Source organism: Calypte anna, chromosome 17, assembly GCF_003957555.1.
Source record: "Calypte anna isolate BGI_N300 chromosome 17, bCalAnn1_v1.p, whole genome shotgun sequence".
NCBI classification, from domain to species: domain Eukaryota; kingdom Metazoa; phylum Chordata; class Aves; order Apodiformes; family Trochilidae; genus Calypte; species Calypte anna.
The window spans coordinates 7289730-7310803 of NC_044262.1; the positions used below are offsets into that span (position 1 = coordinate 7289730).

Below are 21074 nucleotides of genomic sequence, written 5' to 3' on the forward strand. Positions count from 1 at the left end.
TGAGGGGAGGCGGGCGCCGGGCACCGCTCCTCCCACTGCACCGGGCACTGCGGGCAGGAGGCAAGGGCAGGACACGGCGCGGGGGGCGGTGCGGGGGGGTGGGGGGGGCGCTGCTGCGCGCGGGGAGGGGCGCGGAGCGAGGCCCCGGGGGGGTGGCTTAGGAAGGGTGGGGAGGAGGTCGGGGTCTGCCGGGTCCCGGTGCCCCCCGGGGCCGCGGGCGGGTGAGGGGATCGGCACCGCCCGCCCTCCCGCCGGCTGCGCGTACCTGTCCGCGGGCGCGCAGGTGCGGGCGGGTCCGGTGTGCGCTGAGCCGGTGGTGCCGCTCCCGACAGCCGTGGCCCGTTCAGGTGGCTCCGCTCCGGCGGCCTGGGCTCGGCGGCCGAAGTTCGCCCGGTCCCGGCAGCCCGTCCCGCCGTCCGCGCCTCACAGCGCCGGGACCCGCCATGGTCCCGCAGCTGTCAGCTCCTGCGCCGGGCTCCTCGGGCCAGCCGCGTCCCGCCGGTACCGGCTTCCTGGGGATGAGGAGAATACCGTCAGTGGTTTGGTTCGTGTTGTGTTGGTTTGTTTTCTGGATTTGCTTTGCCCCGGATTTGTTAATGATTAACCCGCTCCTTTTTCTGGAAGTGAGAACTTCAGAGGGATAACCTGGGAGCTGTGTAAATGCTGCTGAGCAAAGCAAAACTGGAGTTCTGAATCAAAACAGAAACTGCATTATCTGCTAAAGGTCTGATTATTTATTTACATGGCTCTAAAAATGGTGTCCTGTGATTTACAGAAAGTAAGAAGAAAATGTCTTGCTCCAGAGAGCCTGTGTTCCAAATAGCTCACATGCAGAATACAGCAGAACAAACAATTTATAAAAGAGAGGGTCCAGGATAGGTCTGAATTATTTTTTCTTTAGCTCTCTGGTATAGTTCATTAGCATTTTAAAAAGGTTTTATCATACTTTGTCCTGAAAACTTAGAAATTCTAAGTGTGGTTCAAGTAAATAAAGACATAAGTGGGAATTGTTGTCAGGAACATAAGGTATTTTACATCTCCAGTTCCAAAAAATGTTGGCATAACTTTAATTCAAATTACAATAGCTGGGCTATTTAATTTAAATAGTTGTGTGTTCTGTTGAGCACTTGAAAACTCCTGGCCTTTTAGGGTAAAGACAGAAAACTAAAATAATTTCCATCATTCATGCAGAATAACTTGACATCCTTGGAAAGAATGGAGAAGGACTGTCTGCAAAACTTGATCTTATTTTGCTCTTAAAGATAAGGTAACCTTTTTGAGAGACTCAAAGGTAACAGCTGGGAAGGCAGAGAGGGCCCAGTATTTGCAGGAAAAGAAGAAAGATAGAAAAGTGCTGTCACTACTGGGACAGGAGACCTTAAAACCAAAACTTTTGGAACATGGGAGAGGAAGGCCCAAGAGTACCAGCATCGTGTTTGTATTGCTGTATTCCTTCATCTGAGCAAGGTGGTTGATTGTAGGCTCTGAAAAGCAAAAGTGATTTCCAAGAATTCAAATCAGGCTTTTGGATGGGCCATCCAAAACTTGTAGAAGATGGGTTGTTGTAATTTCCTGCCAGTGTAGAATGGAAGAAGAAATCTGTGTCAGCAGACTGCAGCCAGCTGTAGCTGCTACTAAATTCCTGGTCATTTTTAGGAAGTTGGACTTGCTACTGGGAGCTCTTGGTATGTGTCATTTTCATCTCTATGGAACTTTCCAATAATTTTCTTCTGCTTTGTGTTGTTTTAGAATCAAGGGAGAGATGGGGGAAAGAGTGGGGAAGGATTGCTAGTAGTAAGGTTTTAATACTTTCAGTTTTCTGTTTCCCAGAATCTTGCCATTGGCAGAGCAAGTCCAATGCTGCCTTGGCATTCCTGTTAGAAATTTTAGTCCTTGCTAATTTTCTTACTCCTATGTTTTACAAAAGCTCTTTCTCCAAACCAACCATTATTATTGAACTAGTGACAATACTGTCATCTCTTCATGAAGAAGATGCTGATGAAGTGCCAGTTTTGCTCAAAGTGATTTGCAGGTTAAATGCAAGGTAGAAATTGAGGACTTTATTTCTTGGGCAACTGGAAGAAGTTTCTGTCTAGAAACAGTGGTGTGTTGGGGCCTGGGGGAAGCCCCAGGTGATAAAGGGTATGAATGTTGCTGACCAAATCCAGCCTGTGGCTTGTCCTAGAAGGAATTTGAGACGCAGAAGATTTCATACCAAAGATTAGGAAGCAAATGAGAAGAAAGAGTAAGCAAAGACAGATACAGCAGAAGATGGCAAAAGGCATGCAATGCCTAAACATCACAGGAGGAGTTTAAACTCTGGTGGATATGCAGATCTTGGTGACTTGTTTCTGACTTGTAAGCAGTTTTTTCCATGGATGTTCATTCAGTAGCATGATGCCTAAGGTTGCAGCACTCAGTCTTCTTTTGAAGCCCCTCATTTAGTGTTTCTCAAAGGCCTGTGGCTGGACTGTGATATTTTTTCTTTTTTGAACTGTGAAATCCTGTTTGGAAAGTATAAATAAAAAAGGCGGGAAAAAGTAGTCTAAGAAGCTGCTTCATGTTGTGAAAAACCTCACTGTAGAATCATAAAAGCTGTGCTTTTTCCACGTTGCTTTGGAAGCAGCTGAACTTTGTAACTTGGCATGTAAATAGAGCTCTTTGAAGAGCACGGGCATGGCTGGGGAGAGGGAAATGCCTGGGCTGGTTAACAAGCTTCTGAGTGTAAAAAGCCATTGTGAGCATGGTGGTTGAAGGATCTGTTGAAACTGAAGTGTTCAGGGTCTTGTCCGTGGCTGTGGTGATGTAGGTACACCCAGAAATGACCAAATCCAAATATGAAAGAGCAAAGAAGTGGCAGTCTGTGTATTTCCATAGCCTGGGCTGGGTGAGGTGCAGTATCCAGGGAATGTGTTTGGCATCTGAGGGAGATGCTGGGTGAGTGAGAATGAAGAGCTTCCTCTGCACCTCACTGGGCTAACTCAGCTCCTGGGGAGTAAGGATTTATGGTGAAGTCTACCCATGCCAGCAGAGGTCTTTATGCAACATTTTGATTTCTGTAACTGACTTTATATCAAGGTTGGGGGAGGAAGGACTCTTCTGTTCTGACAACATACACATGAGGAGCACTTGGCTGATGTAGTGTTCTGGATTTGCTATAAACTGAGCAATGTTGGCAAGTAAAGATTGCTTTACTGCTGTATATGCTGCAGTGATGAAATCAAAAGGAAAATTACTGTTTAAAGCAACATGAAGAACAGTTATAGATTTAAACAGAAAAATGAAAGTCCCAAATATTTCTGTAAGATCACAGTTTGAGTACATTTGTTGTACTTGCAATGCGGTTTGACAAATAGAAACTTTGTACTTCATATTTAAGGAAGCAGAAGCCTGAGTTGCCCTACTTGAAAACATTTGCTTATATTCTTAATTAAAAGTGATAACTGATCCAAGCTACAAGACTAGAGAATACCTTTGCAGTGGTACTTCTGCATTTCTTAGCACTTTGATAGTTTTTCCTCTTTCTGTGCAATTCTTCCACTGAGCAACAATGACAGAAAACACAGATAGTGGCACAGAGTGTCAGCTCACACAAGGACAGTGTTTCTGTTTAACTTCCTTGAGAACCTTCATTGATGTCCCTGTAAGAAACAGCATAGATAGGAATTCTTGTGAATGATGTGAGTTAACATAAACTTCTTGCACTTTGGATAGAATCACAGAATGGTTTTGGTTGGAAGGGACCTTAAAGCTCGTCTAGTTCCAACTCCTGCGCGGGCAGGGACACCTCCCACTAGACCAGGTTGCAAAAGGCTTCTTCCAACCTGGTCTTGAACACTCCCAGGGATGGGGCAGCCTCAGCCACTCTGGGCAGCCTGTGGTCCTGTCACTCTAAACATCATGGAATGGCAGAAAGGACTGAGAGAATACTTGGCCCCCACTCTGTGTTGGTCTGTTGCCTTGTGCTCATACTTTTGCTTTGCCATGTGTGCACTGACCTTACTGTTAATTCCCGTGCAGCACGGGAATGTTGACAAGGTGCTGGCTATAGGAGAAATGTAAGGAAAAATTCAGGATATGTAATTTGCTCAGCTATTACTGAAAGGTATGTAAAGCTTGGTACTGGGCTGCTCTCTCCCCCCTTCCCTGCTGACAAAACCTAAGAATCCTGAGACTAATCCCATGTGGATTTCCTGTGCCATATTACTGGGCCACCTGCACATTTGCCCACTGGCTTCTGAAGTTGTAAAGGCCATGGATTATTAAAACCTATGATCTCGTTCTTTTTCTTCATTATTTCTTATATAATGATGCAAAACTTTATAATTCTTTTGTAGTAAAATATTTTCATAAAATGCTGACAAATTAAAGGTGTAAATGGGTGTTGAAGAGAATTAATCTCACCAAATCCAGTTGCTAACTCATTTTAGGGGATCTCTTGGATTGTGGAAACTTAAGTGATCCTGCTACATGGGTTGATTTAAATTAATTCTTGTATGTTGTGGTTTGGCAAACCATTTAAGAACTTCAAGATGCTGCTTGTGATTGACTTGACAAAATGTAAATTACATGCTGTTTTACTAGGCTCAAATTTATCTGTCCTAAGGTTTGTGTACCCATAGTAGTAAACTCTTCTAATAATAATGTTTCTCTTTCATGTAATATCTATATAGGGGAATGAAATTGCTCTTAATTGTATGTTTTAAAGTAAAATAAAATTGGGATGTGTGTGGTTATCATGGTAAATTCAGTTTTGCTGTTTCTCGTTCTTTTTGTACATTTATTTTAAATTGACTTTATTGAGAAATTGCATGTTTGAGTATCTGGTTGGGAAGAATACCACTAATACTACTAATACTAGTGGGTGATCATGAGATGTCACAGAACCAGAAGAAATCTTAGAAAACATAATTATCAAGATTTTAGACCCTAAACTTTGAAGTTAATGCCAAAGAAGTGAAACAGTGATTGAAGCAGAACTTGGCATTTGGCTTGGCAGCAAATGAACTCAATGGTGAGAAACTGATGTTGTCTCCTAGAAATTGCACTGTAGTAGGAGCACAGACCAGCGAGCTGATTTGAGAGGCTTTCACTTCTCTATTTCCTCTGATTCTTGGGGGACAGACACTTTCTTTACATCCAAATATTGTTTGACTTGTAACACAGCACATGTGAGCAGTAGCACAGTGTGCCAAGTCCTGAGCCCTGAAGGGTCTGCAGTATTCTCTGAGACACAGCTGTGCTGTTACATGTGGAAATGTTTTTCCTACACTATTGGGATAATTCAGATGATTATGACCCTGAAAAGAATCTTCCCTTACTGGTAGTGCCTGCCTGACTGGAAGAGCACAAACAGGCTACAGGTGCCTGTGCAGCCCAGACACAGAAGCTCTTTGGAGAGCTGAATGTTCCTAGAAATGAGCTTTGGCAAGGCAGACACAGGGCAGCTGAGGAGACCCGGGGCTTGGGAGCAGGATCTTTGGCATGCAAACACTGCTGGTTTCTTCCAGTGAGGTTTTGCCACAGAATGGTTTAATCAAGTGCCAGTGATCCTGTGAAATCAATATATATTTTTAATTTGCTATTTTAAAGGCAGTGAGTCCCTTAAGAATGGATTGTGATTAGTTGTGGCTCATCTCGGAGGACACAAAAATTCTCTAAACTTGTTGGAGTGCATTGGGTGGCTCTGGTTTGTGTTAGGGTGTAGCAGCCAAAGCATTGTTACGATATTGTTACCACATTGTTTCCACCAGCCTGTTTAACACTTCCATAAACATGGTATCTCTCTTGAATGTCCTCATCCTTGCTCTTTAAAAAGTGTACAAAACTCAGCAAGGAAACAGCCAGCATGCTGCACCCCACTGAATTTAGTTGCCACTGCTGAAATAGGTGACAGCCTCAAGATTGCTAGCTGGTACATACCTGAGTGAAGAAGGTATTTAACTTAAGTGGTCTTTTTACAGCCTGTTTAGCAAGACATCAAATGGTTGTACAAAATACATCACTTGCAGACTGAGTGAAAGTGTACAGTTAAGATGGTACAAATCAGTTCCTTTTTAAAAACACACCACAGCTCACTTGAAAGAAAGAAAGAGAAAAAAATAAGGTATTTGAGTTCTCTGTCCTATGGAGTCAGCTATCAAGAGTGAAGCTGGTGCTGTGTGTCTGTTACAGCAGGCAGCATGATCCCAAAGTGTCCAACGGTGTAACCCGGTGTAGTTAAGCTGAATGGGAATGGGTTATGGATGTTTTTGTTAATCATGGTAGCAAATAACACGTTATCAGTGGATGTGAACTGCTGATTAACTGTTAACATTGAAACAATTTCGGAGTTGAATTTAAATAACAGCTATTTATGTGGTGTTAATTATGGGGTCCCAGGCATGGCAGGGAGGGGTGGCAGCAGCACAGCCTGTGTGGCTGGTTTTTCCAGCTGTGCTGTGAGGAAGCTGTGTGATGCTGATAGGTGTGTAGCTGGTGCTCGGTCTGGGTGAAGGCATCAGTTTTCCAGCATGAAGACAATAAGAAAAATTAGTAATTTATTCCTGTTTCTTAGTCTGTGTGTGCTGATGGGTCAGCTCTTCACTTACGGAAACTTGCTCCCTTTCTCTGGTTATGGGGTGCAGTAATTTCCTCTGTGAGTGAGAGTTTAGCTCTTCAGCAGAAAACATGAAGTCCCAAGAACTGATTTCTCCCCATCTCTGCTTTGAAGAAAGCCCTTTCCAGGTTATAGATTTGCAGTGACTGTCATGTTTTTCAGAGAGCTAAAAGTGTTCAGTAAGCAGCTGTTCAACATCCTAATGCTTCATGATCTCTTGATTTGATGTCTAGATAATTGGACTTAACAAATAGATTAGGGCTTCTTTGGTTACCTGGTTATGCTGTCCAATTCTTTAATCATCTAAAGAGTTAATTTCTTTCTTTACAGTAATCAGCTATGCCACTGGAATGACCTTAGAGGGGTGGGTGTATCACAGGGCCTCAGTAGCCTTACAGTGCTTCTCATGCATGGTCACTGGGGATGTTGCCTGGTGTCCAGCACAGTCAAGCCCAGCACAATTGTGAACATTCCTTCTAAAGCTGCAAACTGGGCAGAAGCCCAGTGAGTACCTACCAGGCACTGGTCATCCAGTGAAAAAGCTCTGTTGATTAAACTGAAAGTATTGATCAGGGAGCATTTGGCCTCTTTTCATGTTCTGCTCCTGATGCACTGCACAGTTTAGTTTCCTCATGTCTGAAGTTACCTTAAGAAGACCTGAAATGTTTCCCTCTCTTACTAAACCGTTATTTTAAAACCAGTAACAAATGTGCTCTGGTAGAAAAGGTGAGACATGTTCTAGAAAAACCAGGAAGAGAGGGAATACTGGGAAGGTGGGGAGGAGACAAGGCTGGTAACTTCTTTGCTTCTGGTGGGTGAGGGTGAAATTGGTAACTGCCAAAAATATGAGCTCAGAGAAGGAGCTTGTTCTGCTCTGAGCCCACATCTGTACACACCTCCTCATCTCCACAGATGGCCAGGAGGCTGAAGAGAGAACACAGTTGTCTAAATTTGCGAAAGAGAAAAGAATCATGACTCCCACTTGGAGGTGAACAAGAACCTCATGTAACTGGGGTATTTAAAATATTTGGTTGAATTTTCAGTCTTAACAAATTGTGTGAAACCAGGCACTGTAGTTGTTAGGTAAGTAATATTTTTTTATATCACTTTGTACTAAATGATATTGTGCTGGAACTGTACTCTAATTCTTTCAGATCCAGCCTGCTCAGGAATAGATTTGATCTAGATGCTTATGCTCTGACAGCTCACCTACACCAGGTGGTCCTGCTCTGGCAGGGGGTTGGACTCAATGATCTCTCGAGGTTCCTTCCAACTCCTAACTCTGATTTCTGTGAATTTATAAGACACTTTTCCACTTTAGATTTCACAGTACTTCAGATTTTAGAAAAAAATCACAGTCTAGTTAGTGATGGTACTTTTTGAATCAATCATGATAAAAGGCACAAAAATAATAAAAAAAGATTAATTTTTGTATTTCTTTTTTACTAACATCAGTGTGGAAATAAGATTGAGTTTTGCAGGTTGATAAGTTCAATATAGTCTACTTTGTCCTTTGGGGGAATTCAGTAGTTTTCTGTTTATTAGCCTATGAGATGAAGGATGTTGTTTAGAGCAGATAGCTGGGAGTCACCATTGCATAAGAAGTGAAGTCTTTACTAAGAATCTGGTTTTGTGGGTGTAAGAAAACAATAATAGGAGCAATTCCAAGTATAGATTTAACAGTTCTCTGATTAGCCTCTGTTCATTGCCCCTGAACTGACTGTCTGTACTGCTCCTCTCCACCCCAGATACTGCAGAACCTCAATCTGGAGACTTCCTGACCCTTTCAAAAGCAAACGACCAGTGTTGTTTAACTTCTTGCTATGGGTCAGGAACCTGAGCTTCGTGCCAAATTTCAGTATGAAACAAAGTTAAGGCTGCAAAGTTAAGAGAAACTCTTGCAAAGAGCTCTTAGATGGAACTGCTGCTAAAGCTACAACTGTTAAGGCACTGTGAATTATTAAAGCAGATTCTCAGAAGGAAAAGGAGATGTGACCTCTCTATACAATCTTCAACAAATTACAGTTCTTAGTTGAAAATCTGACCAAGTGCATAGGTGCAATACTTTATGCTCCTTAATATGGATCTCACATTAGTGTGAGAATGACTGCATGTTCCAAATGATCTGTGTAGCTGGGTAGGAACCTCTGGTTCCTGTTGAGATGCTTCCAAGTGAGCTTTTAGTAATGCAACATAAGCATGGTGTCATTGTGCAGCATCCCACCCCAGCACACACACAGATGCAGTGGGTTTCTCTCTTACAGGATGATGTTGGTCATCTTTCCAGCACTGTGTCTACAAAACATTTTGTAATGCTTGTGTCAAATTCCATGAAATTTTGGAAGGGAAGAAGTGTACTGAAAGAATGTTAAGGGTAAAGAGGACTCAGAAGAACTTGGGGAGAGAAAGAAATACAGAGTTGAGCTGAGCTGATGGGGATCAGTTTGTTGCTCAGTAAGGTAGGAGAATCCAGCTGAAACTGTCAAATGTTCCTTCTCAGTTTGAGTATCCATTTACTGATGCTTCTGCAGTTACTGCAGGGTTTGAATGTCAGTGTACTGGTGCTCCTGCAGTTGCTGTAGAAACTGTTGGCTCTGGCTGTCTCCTTGCAGTTCTCCTTCAGAGGAAGAACTGTTTGAGAAGAGCTTGTCTGGGCATGGGACTCAGTGGTACGTTTATTGTTTTCTTTCACACTGCCATCTGCAATCTTTATTTTAATATAAATCCCTTGGCTAGCTTCTTTTCTTTTGCTTGTATATGTTTGATCTCTATGTGGTACTTGCAGTGAAGGAGTTCTCTTGTGCCAGAAGAACACAGACTTGCTTTCTGTTTGCACTGGGTGCTACTGATTTGCAGCAGTCTCCTGGTTTTCCTGCCAGTTTTAGCAGGTGCACCTTGTCTCAATGAGTTCTCTTTATCCTCATCACACAGCACAGTAGCAACTCTCATGCACAGTACATAGCAGACTGAATTTTGGCTGAGAGCTGAGGAGTACAGGGATTTGCTGTACTTCCCCCTTTCCTCTCTTTGCTCTATTCCCATTGTTTGTGCTCCTCTTGTGTTGCAGTTGGACTAGATTGTTGTAGGTCCCTTCCAGCTGAAAACATTCTATTCTAACAAAGTGTGGAATATCTCCTGAAAAAACATTTCGTGTGCATATGTAGCATTTGTGTTGAGAGGCTGGACAGTAGTTCAAGAAGATACATGCACAAAGTAGTCTTTATTAAGAGACTTTTCTTTGTATTTCAGAATGCTGGAACAGCTCAGAAAACTTGACAGCCTTTGTTCTGTGACTCTGTAGTGTTTGTTCATAGAAGTAGGCAGAGAGAAGGTTGTTGATGTGGAAAAGACTGAAAAATGTTTTTTGGCTGCTCCAGTTGAGAAAGGAAAATATCTTCTAAGTGAGATTGCAAAAATTTGCTGTTCTCTTCCTCATTTGTGAAGTGGGGAGGTGGAAGGGAAAGAGGAGAGCAGGTAAATCTCTCACAGGCTTGGCTGATGTGGCTTGTGCAGTTCCACACTGCAGTGCTTCCAGTCCACAGTAGCACAAAACTGGGTTTCCTCTTCCCTGTCTCTCTGTAGCAGTTGAGTGCTGCAGCACCAGAGCAGCTTGCAGATACTCCAGCAGAGCAGCAATTAAACAGGGGAGCTGTGCAGACCAGTATGAGTGGCAGGGGGGGAGCTGGGAGTTTTTAGACCACTCTGTGTTTGCTGTACAGAAGGCAAAATTGCTTGCCTAGAGATCCAAACACCCAGAATGCATGAAGCCCAGGGGCAGCAGTACATGTGTGTTACATGTGTGCACTTCCTCTTCGTTTCTAAGCAGAGATGGGATTAGAAGAGGGAAAAAGCAGCATCAATAGGGATGAAGAGTGGCTTTTTGGTAGAGTTGGGCTTGGTGTAGGGATCATCACATTGAAGTACACACTGTGTCTTCTCCTTGTCAACTAATCTAGGATCAAAGTAACCATCCTGAGTCAGCTCACAGAAATGAGAAAATGCTATTAGATGGCTGGAGCTTAGTGTGGAGAAGACTGAAGAGAGGACTGAAGAGGTTTGAGGTGTGTGACCTGGGTATGGAAAGTGATGACATACAGTCTGGAAGTTGCCAATTTCTTTTCTGATTTGTAAGAGATACTGTAAGACTCTCCATCCTTTTTGTTTGGTTTTGGGTAGTTTAGATGTCTACCTAATATCTTGTGTGAAGGCTGTTTTGGTTTTTTGTTGATTGGCTGATTTTGTTTGTTTGTTTGTTTATTTGTATGTTTTTTAAGAGAGAGAGAAGAATGAGTTCATCCTCCAACCCTGCTCCTGTGTCACAAAGACAGTTGCCTTGGGTTTTTTCTTCAAACCCAAATGATATGCTAGAATTTGGTATCCAGAGATGCCTGATGCTGAGAAGCAGGGTGCTTTATAGTGTGGGGCTGCAAAGCTGCTCTTTGTCTTGCAAAATGGCTCAGGTCCCTACTAGTGTCCTGAAATGTTCTAATTTTTCTGGCTCCTGTTCTTACCAAGAACACATTGTGTGTGTCCTGCTGCTTAACAAAAGAGGGACCCATTGTCCTCTATTGAAAAAGAGACAAGGTTCCTGAGTCCTCATCAGTTTGACTTTCAAAAGAGTAGATTGCTCAGAAAACTTGATGCCCGAAAACAGGACACTTTCTGAATTAGGTTCCTGTGCTTAATCACACTTTATTCAGATACTGAATTGATAATTTGAATCTGCAGGTAATCGTTGTCAAGCATTTATTAAGACTGTTTGCCAAGCTGTGGAGGATGGCTGTGGTCTGGGAGGGACACTGAGCAGCAGGAGCAGCCAGCAATGCAATGTAGACTCACATTAAACTCAAGAAGCCAAATTAAAGGGTGGAAAGCTAGAAAAGGGGGGAGAAAGAGCATGCTCCATGCCTGGTGTGTATAGTAAATGAAAAACTAACTACTTTTCCATGTCTTACCACTGATTTACTGCAGCACTGGGCAAGCTCCTAAAGTCAGTGGGCTATGAGGTCTCTTGTAAAATGCAAACAGCTCAACATTTCCAGCTATTGGAGAAATGCTGTTGGTGAAGTGGTATGAAATCTCTCTGTGTGTAGCTGAGATCAGGTATTTCTGTGCTAAGAAAAGCACGTGGAAGCTTGGTACTACAGAGAGAATGGAAGAGACTGGGTAATGTTCTTCAGAGTGTGCTCTAAGTCCTGCCCTCTCCCACAGGTGAGCAGTGGAAGGAGGGGCAGTGCTGGCTGCTTACCGGTAGATGGAGAAGTCGTTTCCCAGATTTCTTTGGTTTTAACCTCTGAGCTGTTTCTTTCCATCTATTGTTCATGGTGTTGCAAAACCTCTCTTGAGGGGCTGCCAGGACAGCTCTAATGAACTTGCAGCACTTGCCAGTTGCTTCCACAAACCAGCTTGGTGACACCTGCATACTTTCTTTGTCCACTTGCAGTATTTAAGAATGAGACCCCAGAGTGCAGAAATGCAATATGTTCTCCCCATGGTAAATGGAAACAAATTACCACAACCACTCTGAATTAATACACTTATGTAAGCAGCAAACTGCTTATTCTTCAATTGAGACAACTTCAATTCCTCTATTAGCTTTTAATTTTCATGGAGATTTTCCAGGAGGAAAAAACACTGGAGTATTGTTCTTAGCACAGAGATAAATGGAATGTCTGTCACTTTTGTGAAACCATGTGTTGAAAGGCATGATTTTTTTTTTTTCCCCTGTTTTGCAGAGTAATAGGATAGAACACGATTTGGATTACGGAAGAGACATGCTGGGTCAGTTTGAAGTCTGCCAAGTTCTGATTTGCAATTTCTAGAAAATTTAGAACAGAAACATCTTGAGTGCCTGTAGAAATCATCATTCTAAATTTAACTTGTGGATTTTTTCTCAGTAAAGCATTAAACTGTCTGGTAATATTTGTTCACTAAATTTTGGCGACAACCTTTCCTTGTGTTGCCAGTTCTGCATTGGTGGTTCCTTTTCCTGGTCCTTTGGTTCTGAATCATTCAGAGCAAAATGCTTAGTGAAAAAGTCCTAGTTCAGTTTTATCCTTTTTGTTTCTCAAAACAAGCACAAAGCCTTTGAAAGAAGGTTCCTTCACCTTGTTTTTGTTTTCAGTAATGTATTTGTGCAGTTTAATTAATTATGAGCTAACTTTTAAAATGTTTCTTACTGGCCTCTGAATGCTCTGTTGCAGTAAGTGTGGGTGTTTCTAAATACCTCTGAGAGGGCCCATTATAGACTTTTGTTCCCACAACAGAGAGGAGCCATGCAAAGTGAACAGAATTTTCAGTTTTAGAGTTGAATGTTGTTTGAACTGTGAAATAAACTAGATTGGCATTACAGTCTGTCACTGTTTTGCCACTAGAAGTAATTTTGGGTTGTGAAGACCATGCAGGTAGTTTTGTGCTGTCATGAGCAGCTCGTGTCCCTTTGGTTGTTGTTCTCCTTGCTGTGGTATCCTGGAATAATGCTGGTGGTCTGACACAGACACAGATGTACATAGGTGGCTAAGCAGGCAATAAAAATGTTGAGACTTTAATCCAGCTTCCTAATAACTTCTCACTAAGGGAGGGAATGTTTTCCATCCTATTGCCCACCTTAGGAGAATACCATCAGTTTCTATAGCAGCTGGGTTTTAATTTTTTTGATCCTGTCCTCTGCATCTACTGTTCACTCTGCTACTCTGACAGATTGTGGCTTTCCAAGTGCAATTTATTTAAAAAAATAGAATAAAATAAATCCCATCAATGTTGCATTTAGGAACAGCAGGTTTTCTGTTAATAGGGGAAGTGAAGTGGCTAGTCACAAAATGCAGTTAATGGCCCAAAATAAACTAACTTAGATTGTTTTTCTCTCGTCTTCCCCAGACAGTAATTTCAAGTGTTACTTTTAGCAACTGCAGTGTATGAAGTGAACTTTGGGGAGAAACAGATTTTTGTTGCTGTAAATCGATCTCCCTGCAAAGCCAAGAGCACTTTGAATGTTGCTATTGATTGCACAGACTCTTGGCTTCCCTCAGAAAAAAAAAAAAAAAGGGTTTGCACCCACTTTCACACCCGAGTTGCAGCAGCTTGCTATCAGTCATTGCTTTTTCCTAGCCTGGTTGTCACGTTATTAACCTCCACAAACTCCCTAAAAAGGGGCTTCCTGCGGCTTGTGGCGAGCACGTTGCCTCCAGGGCACTGGTGCTGATCACAGCCTTGCATTCTGCTGCTCAGAGGTGTGCTGCTTAGTGCTGACAGGGCAACCAACATACCGTGGTGATTACTTTATCTAAAGAAAACAGTGGTGAATGGCAAAGGCTGAGGAAGCCTTCTGTTAACAAAGGAACTGAAAGTGGCTTTCATGCTGTCCTGAGGAAAGTGGCACATGAGAAATGATACCATTATCTATAAAGAGTAATTAAATTAATTCATAGCCTGTTATGAAATGCAAAGAAGAGAGACCAAACCAACAAAGCTGTCTCCGTTTTCTTGAAAATGACATTCAGGTGGGATTGGCAAATTCATACCAATAGCTTCTTTTTTTCCCCTGGTTTTTCTTTGAAATTCAAAGGGTAAAAATAAGATTTAATGTAACTTGTCAAGTTCAAGATCAACTTCTTACATAGCTGTGGTCTCTAAAGATACTGGAGGATATAGTGCTACAGGAACCTAAACATAATTTTGCTAACTTTTAAAATTGTAATACCAGGTAAAAAGTAAGCAAGGAAAAAAATGCAAAAAGATGCTGGATCAAACCTATTTAAAATGGTTTTAGACTCTTAAACTTTTCCAGGGAAATAGTATTTTTATAATAATAGTTTTGTTTATCTCTTCATATGTTTCTGGCTCTTTTTTCTTCTTGGCTAATCTAGGACTTCCTACTACAAATAGTGGACTTAGGTCACTAATGTCAGACCAAAGTTCTTTCTCTGCCCTCTAAGGTGTTGGTCAAGTGGTGTTCTTCACTTTCATTATGGGTATCACTGCTAGCTCTCATACCTAAAGAAACTAATACAAGTCTTTTGGTAGGGTTATCATGTGTTTGAAGTAAATAATTGCATTCTGAGGCTGAAAATCAATGGCAGCCAGAATACTCTTCCCTAGAGAGATCTCCCCATTGCTTCTGTTGTGGGAGTTTCTTGCACTATATTGTGAATCAAATTTGGAAGCTTCTGCCAGGCAGATACTATTTTTTCCATTCCTCTCGCTCCAAATGCTCCCATTATTAATATTGATTTATTGACTTTGAATACTATTTCTTTGGAATATGTGCTTTTCAGAAACAATTTACTAAAAATCTCCCTTGCTCCTCTTTTCTGTATGAATGACTTATAAAATCAATTTCAAGTGGGTCATGTGGAAGAAACTCATTCATTAAGCTCCAGGTTCCAGTTTATTTTGGCAGTGAGGGTGCTGAGCCTGCTGGGAGGGTGCTGGGAGCCCATGCAGGTGGGAGTCTGCCCCTGGGCTGCTCAGACTGCAGGGGTCACACCCACAGCACTATGGAAGGTGAGTGTTTCCAGAGAGGCTTTTGTTCCTGAGACAACCTAACATCGTGGGTATGGATTTTGTTGCTTACATGTTGTAACATTGAGCTTCACACCTCTCTGGAAATTATGTAAGTCAGAGGAAAGTAAGAGAGAGAAAAGCTGAAAAATAACAGGGTTGGATGGCCAAAAGATGGCTAGAAAAAACCCTGAAAGATTTTAGTAACCTAGACCCTCTGACAACATGTTCTTTGACAAAATAGCCAATTAAATAGGAAGTAAAAAATTCACCTGGACTTGATCAGTAGTCATTGTGGAACTGAAGCATGGTAGAGTCTGAGCTCTTTGCACAATACTTGCAGAGTCTAGTGGTCTTCTCTTCCAAAGCCTTTAAAATCTTCTCTCTAATTTAAAAAAAAAAAAAAAAAGTCACTGGGGCAGCAAGACTGACATATCAGAAAATGCATTTAAGTGGAGAGTCATGAATGTTTAAACTGGCTGAGAGGCAGATGTGCAGAGCAGCCAGTGCAGATGTGCAGTACTGAAAATGCCAGCTTCTCTACACAGTGATGTCTGTCAGGGAAGACATTCTCAGGGAGAAACTGTTGCTTAAATTTTGCTGTTGAGGGTTGGTGGAATTTTAGGTGAGATAGCATGTATTCTTGAAAACCTCTTAATACTTAGAAATTGAAACTTTATGTAAACATTAGAAAAATCTGAATCTCAAATACAGTGTTTACATTGTGTTGTTTGTAAGAAAGAACTGCTAAATATGTTTTTTTTACAACACAGGTTTAGAGTCAATGCTGCTTTTCTCCTTTATCTGGCTCTAGCTACCAAGATAGTTTGAGTCTCAGGACAGGGAACAGCTACTAGAGAAAACATGTTTTGCTGTTGCCCCATGGAACTGATGAAAAGTGAAAACAGCCAGCATGAGCAGATCTAGTTTTACTGTAGGACAGTTTGTCCTGCAGTATCTATTTTTAATATTTTTTTTTATGTTTCATTTTGATCCTGACTCAGGGAGGCAATGCCATGCTTTCCAGCCTTTTCCATGTATAAGCCAGTTCTTTAAAAAACATGCTTCCTGGTGGAAGAGGGACATCTTGGTGGCCTCTTCCCCATCCTGGTGTGTGTGTGTCAGGGGCAGTTGGTTGGCAGGCTGCAGCTTTAGGTCAGCCTGCAGTCTGTGGGATATGAATCATAGTGGGAAAGAAACTGGGGCACTGCAGCTATTTCAGTGGAGCTGGAGGGTGCTAGAGAAGGAATGTCCCTGTTCTTAATCTCTTAAACATTGTGGCTGCTTCCCACTATGGTTCTGAAGCAAAGAAAACCTCACAGGTAAGGGACTGGACACAAACGGCAAGTATCTAGGAGTCTGAAGGTCTGTAATAAAGCTCTGGAGTTGGGATGTGAGTGCAGGACCAGAGCTGGGTGGTGAGAAGCTCAGCATGGCACCAAACTGCTCTGTGTGGCTGAGGAGGTAGAACTGTGATTCTCTTTTGGAGAATGTGCTGTAATTTCAGGCACAGATCCAGAATTTTGCTTAAACCAGCTCTGTATCTGGAAAAATGACATTGCAGATGGTAAGTGTCATTTCAGTGTAATGTAATCCTTTTTATTAGTTTAGTTAATTATTCAGCTGTAAATTAATATAGTCTGTGTTATGAATTTCAGATGATTTTGAGTGTGAATGTGAAATTATGACTGCTTCTCAAATGGGTATGTACTGCAAAATAGGACTGTCCAGTTCAACCAGAAGAGCAGGAATGCCTATGTTAGCATGCTGGAAGTCAGAAATCAGTTTAACATTTCACAGACATTGAGAATCCAGTAGTGGTTTCTGTCTTGTCTCAAATGAATTCTTTGCCATTAATTATTTATGTCCTATCTGTGAATTTTTTTTATTCCCGAATTTTATTTTTTTAAGATACTTGCCAAGAAGTTCTCTCTTTAAGAGGTTTTGTTTTCCGTACTGTGCAGTTTTACAGGCAACTTTGTGTTGGATGTTTGTGAGTAGTTGAGCAGGAAACTAATGAAACTATATAAATGTTCATGTGTTGTTATTTGACTGTCACTACCTAGTTCTGAATTATTTTTTGCACTTGGTCTGTCTCTACTTAGTATTGTGTCTTGACACCTGTGCTAGGAGCTGTAAGTGTGTTCAAAAACATTTCACTAGAGACCGTTGGTGGCAGTGGCTGTGCCTGCTGTGCTGTGTACTGTGCAGCTGCCCAGGGACTTGAGGCCAGATAAGAATCTGGAGAAACAGATATGTAAAAAATACCTTGAGGACTGTACTTAATTCTTCATCTTCCTTAATTCTTTTACCAGTGTGATTTTTTGGCTGTTTTTTTTTCATTCCTTGCTTTACAGTCTGGAAGGGAAGCCATGTGTTCCCCCATTTCCAATTGCTCATGCCTGGTTTGCATGTTTGAACCAAAGAGCTGGCAGCTCCCATGCTGTCCTCCTTGGCACAGCTGAATTCTCTCTAGGAGCTTTCTGTAGCCTCCTCCATGGTGAGAAGTGGACTGCTGCTTTCCTCCTGAGCACTGCCAGAGCTCTGGGCTTTTGGTTTCTCCTTTCTGGTGATCACAGGTGCCCTGATTCCAAATCATTTCTCAAGGGTCTGGCACGTGGTGAACCTGGGTGCTGGGGCTGCCTGACAGAGGCTGCTCCCAAGAGATTTCTGAGCATAGGAGCCTTTTCTGAGGATGTTGTGAGAACTGAACAGAGAGGAGTAATACTAGACTCAAGTATTTGTTGTATGAAGTTTAAGAATTTGCCAGAGGCAGTACCTTTCCAGCCAGCTTGTAACTGTAGTGCTGCTTTGTAATTATTCATTTGGCTGGAAAATTCCAGGCTTCTAAAGGCTAACCCAGATGCAACTTTGCCAGGAAATGCATTACTTGGAAAATAATAAAACTCTATGAATAGACAGTCTCCAGGTGAAACTGAATGCTGAGCATATTGTTGGAAGCAGTCTGAGGCTTGTTAAATGTATCCCAGTGTTACAATTGCAGAGAAAGCTTCTATGGTTGTGTCAGGGATTTCTCTTCTTATGGAGGTGAAGAATAAAGAGAGCAGTTCTGTACAGCATATAGGGAGCTTGGACTTAAAATAGGAAATATCTGCACAAGCAGAAGGTCAGCTGTACTTTGCAGATTTCTTTGCCCCGTGCTCCTCACTGAATCCTAATGCATTGTATTTCTTATCTATTCCTCTGGGTTTGTTGGTACTTTTAACATGAGGGAAAACTATTTTGATATTTCTCTGTCGGTTATTTTGACATTAATCAACACTGCAGATCCTGGTTTGTTTGGTGTCTGGGTACATCATAAAAAGAGTTGCTGAAAGAGTTCAATTATAATATCAGCATCTCTGCCAAATGTATTGAGCTGTTCTAAAAAGCGGCTTGTCTTTTCTGACCCAGATACACAGTTTCCAACTGTGGGAGATGCTGCCAGAAAGACTCTTGGCAGAAGGCCAGCAATAAAATTATACTGCAGAAAACCACAACATATTTTCAGCAGCACTTTGTATGGTGTGACGAAAAATTACCTGTCTCCTGAATGCAAAACATAGGTAAAAATAAACTTGCAACTTAAAGTTGCAAGCCTCTTATTCTGAATTCTAAAGGTAACAAGAAAGGATACAAATTCCAGGGTTTTTTCTGTTACTGTGTCTGATACATCTCAAGCTGTGTTAGATCCTCACTGGTTTGTTAATAGCAACCTTGCTGCTTTGTTAACACCAACTTTGAGTGATCTTAGGGTGATGTACACTGCAGACACTGCAGTTCTCATGGGCAGAGACTGGCATGAAGGTAGATGAGGGTTGAGGGTATTTTTAATGCTTTAGCTGAATACCACTGGCACTCAGCACTGAAAACCAATTTTCCTGGTATTCTGCTTGGCCTGGCCAGATGCCTCAATAGCAGCTCGTTGAAATGAGGGTCTGGAGGACTGGAACCCAGGGTTCTGGTTCCCTCTTCTCCATGGCACCAGTAACCCTTGGTGCAAGGGACTGCCCTGTGCAGTGAGGGGACACCAGGATGCCCAACACAGTTCATGTCTCCCTTCTAGAATCCTATAGCTCCCTGATGCTGATGTTACCTTTCAGTCCCCATGGAGTGCAGTTCCTGTTTCTCCTGCTTTTTCACTTCTCTGTTCACAAACACTCGAAGGCAGTGAAGCATATTCAGTACTTCTGGCTGTTTAAATGTCTGTCTCCTGGGAACACAATTGCCAGACACAGGAATACATCCCACTACAAAGGCCTCATCTGAAATTCTTTCCCTTGTTTGTCTTCTGCCAAAGTATAAACTTCCTCTGTGAAGGATGAGACGTTTAATGGAAACATTGTTAGACTGTCATGGTGTTTTAATAACATTTCTAATGTGTCAAATCCATTGTGGCTCCAGACTCCATGCAGCTTCTCTATGACCTGATTTGGAGACAGCAAGTATTTACTCTTGGTTTACACTTTCAGGCTGGATGATGCAGAGGTGAAGTAACTTCCTCAAGCTCACCAAGGTCTTGGTAGTGCTAGTTGCTTTTCCTAGAAATTTTCTTGCAAGTGGGGGTGGCAGCCCCTGGGTAAGACAACCATGCATTTTAATATGGTGCATCAGTTGTTACTTTCCTGAGGATATAGGGACAAATATCCTGCTATAGCCTGGTAGTAAAATGAGGCTGCTGGATTTATGGAATTACTGCTCACTTCACATAATGCTTTCTGATGTGTTTGGTGCTGGGCTATGTTCTGCTGCCTTAGTCCATATGGTTGGAGCAGATTTGATTTTAGTTTTCCTTAATTTAATTCTGCATGCTGTCAAATGTACTTTGTTCTGTATATTGTGTCTGCATTTTTATAGTAAACTTCCTCCTGCTTAGTGCTTTTGTTGAAAATTTTCTATCAAAATCTGAACTTTAGTGGTATTTCACTTCTGTCTGTATTTCTGTGAAATATTCGTAGGATGTTAATGACTTGCAAGACATTGTTTATGAGCTTCAACTCAACCTTCAGCATTTTATTGCTAGATTTCTGAGTTTTATAATAAAGATCCCTATCTAATTCAGCCACATATGCCAACCTCAGCCATTCACTGCTGAGAAAGAGGGCAGGTAGACTCAAACACACAAATACTTTCTCATTCAACAACTTTTACTTATCACTGAAACTTGAACATGTCCTGAAAACAAGATGGTTGCTACTCACTTAAGGCAGAGCACTGAGAGGTGTTGGTGTTTTGCTTCACCTGGGCAGCAGAAGATTAACCCTCATCACAGCTGTCAAACGTGTATTTTCAGTCTGTTTCAGATTTTCAAAGAACACTGAAATGCTTTTAGCACCTCTGGAGCTGCACCCTGAGGTGTGTCTCCTTCCAGAGCTTGGGAGATGGTTTGCAGACTCACTCTCTAGATAACAGTCTGCTCAGCAAGTCACTGAAGCACCAGAAGCTGCTCAGCCAGCTATCTTTGTCCATCTGCTTTCAATACACTGCACAAGCTGATCAGGAACAGCTTGCAGGAGTCTTCTGGGGGAGGCCAGGCTGGAGTGTTGCTTGGAGTCTAGAGACATTGTACTGGGCATATGCTGAAGTCAGGAACACATTCCAGTGCCCTTCTCTCTGCCTGGGATTGCCAAGTTACAGTTACCAGCAAAGATAGCAAACTGAATATGTGAAATGTAGGAGTCACAGGCAAGAAGAGTATGTGAAGATAGCTGGAATATAAGTTGGAAGAGAGAAGTAATTTGAAATAGATGATCTGGAAACACATCTCATGAAACTCTCTCTAGCTTGCCATCTGCTGACTCAAAAAGCATACTATTATTATAGACAAGCATAACAAAAAGACCTTGTAAAGAGTCTGGTTGCTTCTGGAGATGGTAAAGACTATTAGGTGTGCAAGAGTTTCAGTCTAGCTCACATAATAAATGATGCCAAAGCAGTAATCTTTGCTTCTTCCTCCCAGTTGCCCCTGCTTGGCTTT

The 21074-nt window shown here is 42.0% G+C and overlaps 2 protein-coding genes across 4 annotated transcripts in view; one reads left to right on the top strand and one right to left on the bottom strand.

Annotated features, from left to right (window-relative positions):
* Positions 1 to 369, bottom strand: part of CRB2 (crumbs cell polarity complex component 2) — a 57586-nt gene extending 57217 nt beyond the window's left edge. The window contains exon 1 of the mRNA XM_030460965.1: positions 266 to 369. The gene's annotated coding sequence lies outside the window, so the exon portion shown is untranslated. The remainder of the gene's footprint in view (positions 1 to 265) is intronic.
* Positions 1 to 21074, top strand: part of STRBP (spermatid perinuclear RNA binding protein) — a 46717-nt gene that overhangs the window by 147 nt on the left and 25496 nt on the right. The window lies entirely within an intron of this gene.